The 13,252-nt window shown below is 35.7% G+C and overlaps 1 protein-coding gene across 1 annotated transcript in view; it reads right to left on the reverse strand.

Moving 5' to 3' along the window:
• LOC107663285 (carbohydrate sulfotransferase 15-like) overlaps positions 1 to 4,202 on the reverse strand; it is a 25,729-nt gene extending 21,527 nt beyond the window's left edge. The window contains exon 1 of the mRNA XM_016453462.1: positions 4,071 to 4,202. The gene's annotated coding sequence lies outside the window, so the exon portion shown is untranslated. The remainder of the gene's footprint in view (positions 1 to 4,070) is intronic.
• Positions 4,203 to 13,252: the final 9,050 nt, after the last annotated feature.

Raw genomic sequence — 13,252 nt, forward strand, 5'->3', positions numbered from 1 at the left:
TGAGTCTAGTCTGTTCATGCCAAGTCAAGTCTGTTCATGCCTAGTCAAGTCAAGTCTGTTCATGTCAAGTCAAGTCAAGTCTCGGATTATGTTTGGATCACTGTAAATAAAACTGCACTTGGGTTCTCACTATTCAACTCGCCTTCAGTTGATGATTCTTTACAGAATACACGACCCCCAAAATGAACCCAGCAGATAGCCTAGTTCGCCTCCGTCAAGGTAATCGCTCCATTGAGGAATATGTTCAGGACTTTTGTGGACTCTATCACCAAGTGGATTTTAACAGTACTTTCCTTAAAGTATACCCCAGCGACTTCAGACTGGTTTTGTGGTCCAGGGTCACATTTATTATTATTGAAAACAGTTGTTTTTTTTTTTTTAAACCACAATACATTTTTAATAACATATATAGAAATAAAAATATTTTGTAACATTATGACTTTACTGTCACTTTTGATCAATTTATGTCCTTGCTGGATGAAACTATTAATTTCTTTTAAAGGTGACATATCATGAAAATCTGACTTTTCCAGGTTTTAAGTGCTATAATCAGGTCCCCGGGGCATCTACCAACCAAGGAAACGTGAAAAAGATTAACCCAGTAGCTTTGTTTTGGGAATACATATTGTGAAAAGGGGCATAATATGTCACCTTTAAAAAAATCTTACTGACCCCAAACTTTTGAATGGTAGTAGGGGGAAAACACTTTTTCACACAGGGTCATGTAGTTTTGGATTTTGTTTTCCCTTAATAATAAAAACCTTCATTTAAAAACTGCATGTTGTGTTCACTTGTGTTATCTTTGACTAATATTTAAATTTGTTTGATGATCTGAAACATTAAAGTGTGACAAACATGCAAAAAAATAAGAAATCAGGAAGGGGGCCAACACTTTTTCACACCACTGTATATATATATAGGCCTACATGTATTCTATTTATAAGGGTTTTGAACTGTTTGGAACCAAACATTTGGACTTTTGGCTCAAAACTTTATAGTTCCTGAGATTTCCAGCCCTTGTGACTACTAGCCCTGTTCTCTCTCTTGTAGAATGAAAGTTAGGTTACTTGATTTAAACTGCTTTCAAAGATTTTAAAAGATCTCTCTTTCTATCTTGCACAGACCACACAATATTAAAAATTCAAAGCTGTGTAATATCTGATTTGCTGGGGTATGAAATTGCAAAAAGAGAGAATGGAGAACCTTTATAGAGCATAAATCGTGCCAGTGAACAGATGACAAGAGCCATAAATAACTGAATTCTTTCTCATTTGCTTTTTTTCCCACTTTCATCCCCTTTTATTTTCCTCAAAGGTTATGGGAGGCAGCTTTCATTTTCTAAAAAAAAACAAAGAGGGGGTTTGCCAGGGGAGGGGGAGGGGGAGGGGAGGCCGGTCACAAACACACACACATAGGTAGGAAGAAGGAGACATTCACATGAATACAAACACACACAAACACAAACACATCTCCATGTCAGAAGCCAAAGGGCATCTGTCTACCTGTTAGGCCAAGTTTTGCGACTCTCAGAAGAAAAGGGAAGAGAAATGTTAATAAAGGCCTTGAGCCCTATAGTGTGAGGTCTGAGAGACCCTGCTGACTCCCACTACTGAGTTTCATCTCACTGCTGAAAGCAAAATGAACACTACATGAAAAGTCTCCATAATATAAAATGTACTCTTATAGCATTCCAGAAGAAATTGCATATTTTTATGTTAAAGTTATGATGATGAAAATGATGCTTCTGTTTTTCTTATCATAGGCCAAGCAAACCATTAAAAAAATTGTGCTCAATGACCGTGACATAACATCTGACATAAATCTGACATGTAATAAGAAAATTACATTGGGAGTTTTTTGATATGAACAGAAAATAATGCAATGTGACTGGATGCAATATAAATAGAATACGCATAGTAGGAAACACTATTTGCTTTACGGTATAAACAGAATTGGTCCATTATAATAAAAACAAAGTAGCAAATGTTGTTGTTGCCTACTACAATGCCAAAGAAAAGTCTGAAGGTAAGAAAAGGTGAGTGCTAAAATGTTTACTTCTTAACATAAGTGCTAAAATATGATTGATTTCATAAGAAACACAAACCAGACCCTTCATACTATAAATATTTTATGCCATGTGAAACGGAAATGTGTCTGTGTGTGTATAAGTGTGTGTATATGTGTGTTTGTTTGACTATGGGTGTATGAGTGCACTTGCAGGCATAGGGTCAGACTGTCTGTGTGTGTGTGTGTGTGTGTGTGTGTGTGTGTGTGTGTGGGCAGACAGTGGGTCAGAGCGATGAAGGGTTTGGTTGTTGGTATGGATAGCATGTTGACTCAGCGTTGAGTTATATATTCTGCAGCTGTTAAGATCTGAGCCTGGTGAATGTCTTTCTAAGGAAGAGACTCTCCAGCCATCCAATGCACACTCCTTGTGCCAACAATTACTAATACATCACAGCCTTGTAGACACTCCAGAGTGCAGTAGCCATGACAAACATGAAAGCACTCCATGGCAATTTCCTGAGGTAATAGAGCAACACTTTCATTTCTAACATATCTACTACTAAAAAAACAATCAATCCAGCCTATTGAATTCTCTAAATTATCTTAATTATCTTAAATTGCTCTGAATTCATTGCTGGTTATAATTAACCAGCTACAGCCTGATAAACAGGTGCTTCACGGTACAGCATGGATTTCAACAGGTTTCGACATGTATTTCGTAGATGCAACCTGATGCCGTTGAATAATGTAAGACTAGATCCATCTGTTCTTTTCTCTTAGATAGCTGTCAGTATATTCCATGGGGGAAATACACACAATACGATAACCAAGTGAGACATGTTCTTCTACCAACATCCACTGCTGTTCCTATAGGACACTATTCCAACCAGTCTCTTTCCCTCACCTTAAACCCCATTCCTAAAATCATAGTCAGGAGTGGAGCTTACTGGATGGTGGTAAATGGAGTGTCTGAGTTAGGTGCAAGCTCTGGAAATTGGACAAAGCCTCAATCGATTGGAAAATGGCCTGAAATTTGTCATGACATATTTAATTACTTGGGAAAAGCTATTTTTCCATAATAAAATAACATTTTATATTCCATAAGATATTCTCTTTATACAGTACATAAATCACATTACATGATGTGTGATTAATTATAGAAACACAAGTGTGTTTAGTGTGCTGTACTGTAGGTACCTAAAAATAGTTCAAGAACAATAGTCAATCCTTCCAAAAATTTTCCATGGTAACCCTAGCATTCACAAAAACACTGTTTTTCTACAATAACTGCTAACTTAGTGTTAGTCATCATCACCAAAAAAAAAAACATTTAATAAATAACTCTTTTTTTTTACTTAACCCTTTTTCCCCCACAGACTGTGAAAATGGTTAAGATTAATCACATCTCTTGAATTTTCATAGGCTTTTTAATTAAAATAATCATATTGTGAAAATGTGTTCAACGAACCAACCCCTCAGCCTGAAATGGGTTGGTATAGCCTAAATGCACAACATAATTTTGGTCAATAATTAACAAAAGTTAAGAGTCTAAATATTTTGTGACATGAATTTATGTTGTTTGCAAGGACTTGAAGTGATGTTTGTTTCACAAGAGATATTCAACAAAGTGGATATCGTACCAACCGACCCCGGTCTCCTCTGATTTATACAGTGACAATAACTGCAATTATGGTATTTTGGCGTAAACTGTGGTTACCATGGTAAAAAAGGTTTGTAAGGGTAATAATGCCGTTGAACTTGCCTGAGGTCGCACACAGCGAATCTTGTCACAGCAGCATCCCATCGATCTGAATGAAACATTGTGCGTGTGAAAATCCTGATGAGAGCCGCTATTTATGAAGCGCTTCTCAATGGACAAGTTTTAGAAATCATCTGTTTGACGCTTTATCATCCAGCCAGTGTCAGATGGAGCGTCGCTATAACAAAAACTCACTGTCCTCTAATATAAAGGGTAAATTTATTAGCTTGATCCAGTGTAACACGTAAAGCCTCGAACATTCCTGTCAAAAAATACAGTCACATTACTCGCGTAGAAAACTTACCTTGACAACTTGTCCAGTTTTAATATTCCAGTGAACGCGTGTGTTTGCGTTTGATGACGGTAAAGCGGACCGCGATACAGAGAACTTTCTGAGCGACCGAGTTGATGAAAGCCTTTCTGACTGTATTCAACCACAATGTCTCTCTCTCTCTCTCTCTCTCTCTCTCTCTCTCTTGCTCCCACCAATCCCAGCTATTTATGAACTCAATCTACTTGAGATTAATAATAAAACAGAATAGAATGGGCAAAATGTTGGGCTAAAGCATTAAACATGAAGGGTTGGCTAACATCTGTTGTTCTGTGAAAAGCCATAGGCCTACGACGTTTTTTGTAACACTGAATCTGTTGAAATGTGAATTTTGTGACAGTTTCGCTAAACAATATGTAGGCCTCAATAAATACGCTGTATGAAATAATAATGTAGCCTAAGCATAGATACCTCATATAAAAGTAAGCGTGACAGAAGTACAAGCAAATTTCAAAATTGTTTGATTTATTGAAAAAGGTTTAAACACAAACCCTTTCAGCAATGTTGGCATGTTTGTTCTAATTGACTGTCATAGTCATAGTTTATTCAGAAAACTGTTTTTGGCAAAGGAAACCAGCTTTGCACTGCACTAGTTATTTTTATCTACAAGATGGTGTGTGTATAGCATTCACTTAAAATACTGTAAACATCCCCCTTGCTCATCTTCCCTTTAATGGATTCACAAAGGACCATGAGCTTTGAGATTGATGTTGTGTGGTTGTGCACATGGTAAAACCAAAAACTTAAAACCTTTGGCAAACCACAGTTACTTTTTCCAATGGGAGAAAAAACTGAATGGTTATACAAGATGAATTCACTGCAGTAGAGATGCCAGAATAAATGAAAAGAAGCATGAGCAGTTTGAACAGAAGTCATTACATAATTGTTATTGATTGGTTTGAAATTGATTAATCTGTTTTCCAGCACTCAGACAGTAGGCTTGGCAGTTTGTCAGGCCACAAATGTAAAACAATAACCAAGAGTCAGTCTCTCCAAAATCTATTTAGCTGTACTGTAAGTATTCATCAGATCCAGAAGTTATTGAGAAAAGACTTGAGGTTTGTCCTCCTCATTCAGTAACTTTTCATTTGTCAAACTAAATATGGGGGATGACAATTGGATACATTTGAAAGATAATAAAATGGGTTATGGTTTGAGTGGTATTTATATGAATGCTTTTTTAAGGCTTTTTATTATTATTATTGCCATTTTAAGCCAATTACATTAATAAGCTATTTGAAAGTCTAAGTTTCAGCTCACAAAATAAACCACATTAAGGCAATTATGTGGAAAAAGAATTTTATCAGGGTTTATTTACTTATTTATTCAGTTATTTATTTAGATGACCAGATAATGACCATATGTTTGATAATGACTGTAAAGTATTAATGCGATAATGACTGTATAGCAAGCAGCAAGACAAGCACTGCAGCAATGTTATAATAATAAGGCACTGCTGTATCCGAAATCACATACTTATGTACTAGCCTATTTAGTAGGTGAAAAAGAGTATGTGGCAAAATAAGTATGTCTGAATTCACAGTACTCATTTAAGGGTTAATTAAAATTTAGTGTACAATAAAATAATCTGTTGAGCTTTCTGAATGACGGACCTTTGAATTATTGGGAAATCTACTGAGATTATGAGTCATACTGACTCAGTGACAAATTCACCAACACATAAGTTCTCACATTGCTTGTCTTGCAGGAAATTCTTATTTCACTGGAATGGCACTATGCTGTGGGAAAACATATATTTGGTAATATTCCCTTAATGCCAGAAATTATTCGGAAATGAAGTCATTTTTGTCTAAAGTTGGCCCATCATCGACTAGCTTGTTTCTATGTTACTTCGTGAACTTTTTTAGCATGATACATTATGTATTAAGCAATCATTTTCAAATATGTGTATAGACACTGACAGGATGACAGGATATCATACCCCTGATACTTTGCAATAGAATAAATGTGTAGCAATTGCACAGCGATCTGCTGCTGTGACAAAGATTGGAAAATGAGTCAGAGTTCCAACTTAAATCCTAAAACAGACCATCACTCCTGTGATGCAACGATCTATAATTTCTGTAAAAGTTCTACTTTTTGTGAACCTCAGAAGTGTAATTACACAGAATTCATTTGTATATATTTTGAACTCTACACTATAGGCTTAGCTTACTTTCTCATATTTCAGAAACTTGCTACACTTGGTGTGTTTGTTACAGCAGCATGCTCTAGATTCCGATGCCATGTCTCAGAGCTAATCGCTCTCTCTCGCTCTCTGTCTATCGCTCCATCAGTGCCAGCAGCCCACCTCTTCAAAGAGAGCTGCCCTCTGGGAAATCAAAATTTAATTCGCCGTAACGAATGGGATTTGACTAACACTGTCACATCCACGTGTTTGTTCAATGGTCTGCTCTCAACTCAGAATCAGAGATTGAACAGCTGGGTCTTGTCTCGATGCAGAAACAGATTACAGTTTTTCTCAGTCGCTTTGCAACATTTCTCAGATCAGAATTGAAATTCTCAAAACTACCTGTTCAATCTTCACATCATTGTGTCACTTGTGCACATCAAAAAAGCAGTTTCTCATTTCTTTGAACAAGTTGCAAATGCTTTGGTACATCCATGCAAATGATTATGTACAATATTACAGTATTCCACTTGCATTTTACAATATACAGTAAGTCTACTTTAAACAGTGACATTTTATCTTACTCAATTTTGTGTTTTGCATTCCTATATTTTTTTCCACATAGGACTGCAAGACAACTTCACAGGGGTGGCAGAGGGCCCCTTTTCACACCTGAACAGGAGGAGGCTATTTGCACCATGGTTGTAGAAAACAATGCCATAAGACTAAGGGAGATAAAGAGTGCCATTAGAGTTGGGAGGCAAAACAGAGGAAGAGGCAGAAGAGGCAGAGGACATATGCGTGTTCCTGATGAGATAAGAGCCACACGTGTAGACCACGTTCTCAATCATGGGCTTACAATGGCTGAGGCTGGTCGAAGGGTGCAGCCAAATGTTGGGAGAACAACTGTGTCCTCAATCATTCAGACTTTTTGTCGACAGAACAGATATGTAATCTAACAATAGGCACTGTACTGTAATACTGTATACTTTCTGTAATGCTTCATACAATATTACAGTATTCCACTTGCATTTTACAATATACAGAGAAATGTACCAAAGCGACTGAGAAAAACTGTAAATTGATTACGTGTTGGATAATGGTGGTTCGAGCAAGTGAAATAATTCACCATAGATAGAAAGACAGACAGATAGATAGATAGATAGATAGACAGACAGACAGACATAGATAAATAGATAGATAGATAGGTTCCAAAAAGGGGGTTTTCGCTGTGATGCCACAGAAGAGCAATTTTGGGTTCCCCACAGAACCAGTGAACAAAAACTTTTTTTTTTCTTAAAGGGAAGAGCATTTTAATAATCTAAAGAAACTTTTTCCACTATAAAGAACCTTTTGTGCAGTGGAACAGTTTCATGGATGCTAAAGGTTCTTCACAGAAGCATAGATGCCAATAAAGGACCATTATTTTTAAGAGTGTAGACTTTAAACTCACTGTGCACTCGATGGACATCTGTTTGAGAGCCTGTGGAGATGTTTTCACATGGATTCCCCCCTTCTCTCCCTTCCTTCTGAAAACATGCTGAGAAAAATCCCTAAGAATTAAGACAAATTGAAACAAACTGTGGGGTTTCAGCAAAGAACAAAATAACAGATTCAAGCATCCTCAAATGGTTAATAAAACCCTAAAATAACTGTAATCATCCAAAACCAGCTGGATTATTCTGCCAGTTTGACAAGATTGTGTCAACTCCAGGGGAGTGTAGCAAAATTACGATAACGATTAAATTAAAATGTTTTAACAGCTTTTAAATGTTGTGTGATAAGATAAAAGAGGGCTGTTGTCCAAGGCTTGATATCTGTGAAATTCTTTCCACTTTCATCTTAAATAACTTGTTATGTTTAAACCCCTAGGGAACTGGGAGAGATTTACCATTGGGAATGCAGCACAACAAATCTAAGCAAGCAATCATTTTTTGTCTGAAATTTATCATAGGGATCACTCCCAAAGTGCTTGTCTCTGAGAAAAAATATATATTGTTTTTTTCTTTTTTGATTGAAAATGTTCCTTGAATAAGCCAAATGCTCTTCATCCATATTCATGACAGAGGCATGTGCAATTTCATGAATGGGTGAGTTGTGTTTATAAACATCTCATCTGAATGCTGATCAACTCGCCACTCAATCCTGCATGTCTTGATTAAGGTGATGATGTTAATCAAGTCGATGAGGAATATCAAATTACTTTTTGATATTTCATTCAGGTCTTCTCTCTAATTTGTCATCAGGCAGGCAGCCCGTGCACTCGTCGCAAATATTACCTGGGCGCTTGATGAAATGTCAAAACAAGACACCAGCAGAAATGACTGCATAAATCTCATTACACCACCCTATATTTTTACTCCTGCAAATGTATGACCATAATAACTTTTTTTTAGCATTCTGCATGTTTCATGCTTCATTCAAAGTCTGCAACATATAAATTTAGGTGGGTTAGCCATACAGTGCCATTTCCTTACTCAACCACTGTTTAGAGAAAAGAGGTTGATTTCAATATAAAGTGTTTTATTTATCCTTCATCCATTGTTTCTGGTGAGTCTCTTGTCAAGCTGTTACAGCTCTCTGCTGGGAGATTTGTCTGGGGGCTGAAAAAGCAGAAAGCTCTTCTTGAATCCACACTAAATTTGCTTTGTTTCAAAAACTACAGCATGTTACACTTCGTAATAGTGCAAAATAGACATCTCAGTCTAGTGTTGAAAATACTCAGTTTCACTTCTCTCTGGTAACTGATTGTCTGTATACTTAGCTTTGGATGACAGTCAAGATTAAGAAATATTTAACCACTGAATGCCACATCTGACCAATCAGAGTCATCTACTTTAGAGAGCCATATAATAAAATGCAATAATTATACTTTCTTCTGTGCAATAATTATACTTTCTTTCCTTTTGAAAAATTGTTTTTGGACAGAGCATTGACAAAAATACAGAAGGAAATTAATAAAAACGTGGTCATAACGATAATCCTGTGTCATCCTCTCCTTATATTCAGGGCATAGTGAAGCCAAAGAGCTGAGAATATATGCACAGCTGGAATGGAACAGTTCATCGATATTCCAGGAAACATTCCTGTGTGCTGTCACTATGAAAGAGTAAAGAAAAGGTAAAAGTTATAAATGTATCAAAGACCAATATACAGGCAAACATACTAAGCACTATAAAGCAATAATATGACTTGACAATCGTGGTTAATGATTCGACTGAAAACTTGTCATAGGAAATATTCCTTTGTGAGATCAATGAAGTGTCATTTTATAATAAATAATCAAAAATGCATATATTCAGTTTATTCATGCCAGAGCAAAGAAACTGCAAGCATTTTTTTTTTCTATTTATTTCTATTTTTAATATTTTATGTTCATGTTTTTAGGTGAAATGGTTAACTTCTGCAAATTACAAACATAGAATGCAAACTCTGGACATTTTATATCATTTTATAAATATTACATTTTGTGGAAAAAGCTGGCCGTTCTTGATCCTTTGAGTTTTTTTGAAAGGTCTCAGAACTAAATTGACTTGGTAGGTCTTAATCTAAGTCAGATGATGACAATTCCAGAGCTTAATGAATACTGTAAGTCTGAGTCCCTCAGGATGTTTTGGATACGCTAAACAACTGTGGGTTCCTCTAAGGGGCTGGCAGAGGATGAGAAAAACAGACTCGTACAAAGCAGAGGAAACCCATCTATATGCTTCCTGCCTGCAGTTTTCATGGTTTGTAATGTAATTAAAGTAATGGACTTTAAAAGGGAATTTTGTCATATAAAATATGGCAGAAGAAATAGAACTTCTTGTACACTTACATCAAGAACGGTAATGTATAATCCTCACATCAATACAAAGGACATGCAGGGAGATTTAGGGGTTTATGAAAAAGAAAAGAATGTGAAGAAAACCAAACGCCAGTAAATAGGAATGGGGGGAGGTTGGTTAAGCTTTGGAGTCATATGGTAGCCTGTAGATATGAGAGGAGGAAAGAATGAATGGATTCTCCATCAACATATTCAGGAAGTACTGATAAGCAAGAAATAACAAGACAAAAATCCAAAACATACCTCCATGAAGTACCTCACAAAATGAAAGATTGTAACAGTGGCCTTATTATTGCGAATCTATAAGGAGATCTTAAGTATGCAGTGGATGAAGGATGAGCGTAATAAGATTTCTAAAATAGAAGCACTCAGCAATAGCAAGAATAGAAACTTTGCTGCGTAAAAGAAATATTGGAGGTTATAATGTCTGCTAAAATGGATATTACTGAAGCTGATAATGTCAAACATTTGCACGTTCCACATTCAGTTATTTGTTATTAGAAATTGTCATATTTTTTATTTGAATTTATTGTATTATTTTATTTATTACATTTCTGAAAATAACTGCATTGTCATTCGGAGAAAAGTTTATGTGTGTTAGCATGCAGTTGAAAAAAACATATGAAAATGTAATATATGACATACCAAGATATTGCAATATACTATAAAGTGATGTATAATGATGTAAGTTGTAAGATGTAAGTAACACTATACAGTATATACAAAATATCTGTATGTTTATATAAGTTTTTGTAATACATTTTTAAAGACATGTCTAGGTTTTATATTTAGTATAAAAAAAGTATTTACTTATATATTTTACCAACATGTTTTTAGGATGCAAATACATGTAAATTACATATATGTCCAAAAATGTGCATAATTTTTTTTTACTTCATGACAATATGTTTTATACACAGAAATGTAACGTATGTGCATATAGGCCTATTGCATGTGTGTATGGGAAGAGCAAGGAGTTGACACAAAACATTTTGCTTCAGGAATCATGGTAAACAAACTTCTCTTTTTTCAGACAACAAAGAGGGGACATAAAATGATCAGTTAGTAAAAACATAAAACAATCTGTCATCTTTAACACACATTGCCGCTGTTTATGTTTTGGATTTATAGTCTCACATTTTGTTCCACACAATCTATTCCAGGATGCATCCCATCTGCGAGATGTCAGATCCCACAAGCATGAAATGTCCATATTAGGGGAATATATAAAAGAACAGTTGCAGATGCATTGAGCGCTGAGAAGTTGAAAGGTCACAGAGATGTCTGTGTTCTAGAGAACAATAACCCCACTGACTTTAACTGTCAGTTCATGCTGAGGTCCAGGTTGAGAATAAGGACACCACACATACTCTTTTGACCCTCCCTCTCTTGAGATCTCCATTCCCTTCCCTATATTCCTTTTTAAAAACACTTGTTTACCATCCCACTACCCTCATTTCTCTCGCCCAACCCTACATCCACCACCTCATTAGTGTCGTCTTCATTTCCATTCTCTCTTCATTCTTGTGGTTCCATCCTCAGATGAGACGTCACGTTCGTTTCCCCACAGACTCCAGTCATCATGACTGTTTCCCCTTGACTGCAGTTTTCCATCAGACCAGAAGGCCAGGAGGCCAAATGCTCATCTCAAACCAAAATCACTTTTTCCTGTCCACACATAACGCCACCATTGTGGAAGAGAGATGGGTTGTGGAACAGAAAATGACCCCCCTGTTCATGGGTCAGAAATCCATGCAGCACTTCATTACTTTACAACGCTCTCTCTTTGTGTCACCTTTTGTGTTCAAATCAGCTTTATTGACCTCAGTGTAATTCTGTCTTGAAAGGAACCACAAAACTGGGTCTTGGGTTAATAATTACATTAAATGCTTGATTATTTATATTAGCACAGTAACCCTGCTGTTTAAAATATTATGCATGCATGCATTTCCATAATAGATCCAGCAACCTGAATGAAGTCATGAACGGATGTTCATTATTGTTATGCAAGCCAACAGCAATAAACAAAGTCATTATCTTAATCAGTATGTTCACCTTGTTTTCCAGTAAATTAATTTCCAGTAATTCAATATACTTTGAGTAAAATTGTATACAATATGATATAGATATACAGGTGCATCTCAATAAATTAGAATGTCGTGGAAAAGTTTATTTATTTCAGTAATTCAACTCAAATTGTGAAACTCGTGTATTAAATAAATTCAATGCACACAGACTGAAGTAGTTTAAGTCTTTGGTTCTTTTAATTGTGATGATTTTGGCTCACATTTAACAAAAACCCACCAATTCACTATCTCAACAAATTAGAATATGGTGACATGCCAATCAGCTAATCAAACTTTTCCACGACATTCTAATTTATTGAGATGCACCTGTATTTTAAAAATATGTTTACTTAAATTGTTTGTGGAAACAGGTCTTTTTCTTTTCAGGCTCTTCATTGAATCAAAACTACAAAAGAACAGCATTTATTTGAAATAGAAATCTAATGTCAATGTTTTGATCAATGTAATGCATCCTTACTGAATAAAAGGATTCTTTTTTTTTCTTCAAAAAAACCTAACCCTAACCCTCACTACATTTCAACAGATTTATATTTAAAACTATCAGGGGAAAAAAACATTTTTTGGCTTGTGGGGTAAGAAACAGTTCAATTGCAATTTTAAAAATGGGAGAATATTATTCAAAAATAAAGGCAAAAATACTGATACAACTAATACCAACACCACTGCTTGTTCAAACACAACAAAACTCCTACTCAGTGATGCTCCTACTCAAATTCAAATCCATTCAGTGCTCACATGGTTCTGATTTGGATAAATGCTTGTTTCGATCAACTAGTGAAGAGTTGTTTGTTTTTCTTTCATCACAAATTGCTGTTGGGAAAATAGTTTTTTCTATTTCCTTTTAATCTAAACATGAAACAAACTTGGATATGTACTGTGTTGAGTTATTCAAGATCTGTTCAATTAAAGGGGTCATATGATGCGATTTCAAGTTTTCCTTTCTCTTTGGAGTGTTACAAGCTGATTGTGCATAGATAAGATCCCTGAAGTTGCAAAGACTAAAGTCTCAAATCCAAAGAGATATTCTTTATAAAAGTTAAGAGTCAGCCACAGCTACCTAAAACGGCTCGTTCTAACACGCCCCCACATGTCTACGTCACTGTGTGGGAAG

This window comes from Sinocyclocheilus anshuiensis, unplaced genomic scaffold, assembly GCF_001515605.1.
Source record: "Sinocyclocheilus anshuiensis isolate Anshui unplaced genomic scaffold, SAMN03320099.WGS_v1.1 scaffold1719, whole genome shotgun sequence".
In the NCBI taxonomy this organism is placed as follows: Eukaryota; Metazoa; Chordata; class Actinopteri; order Cypriniformes; family Cyprinidae; genus Sinocyclocheilus; species Sinocyclocheilus anshuiensis.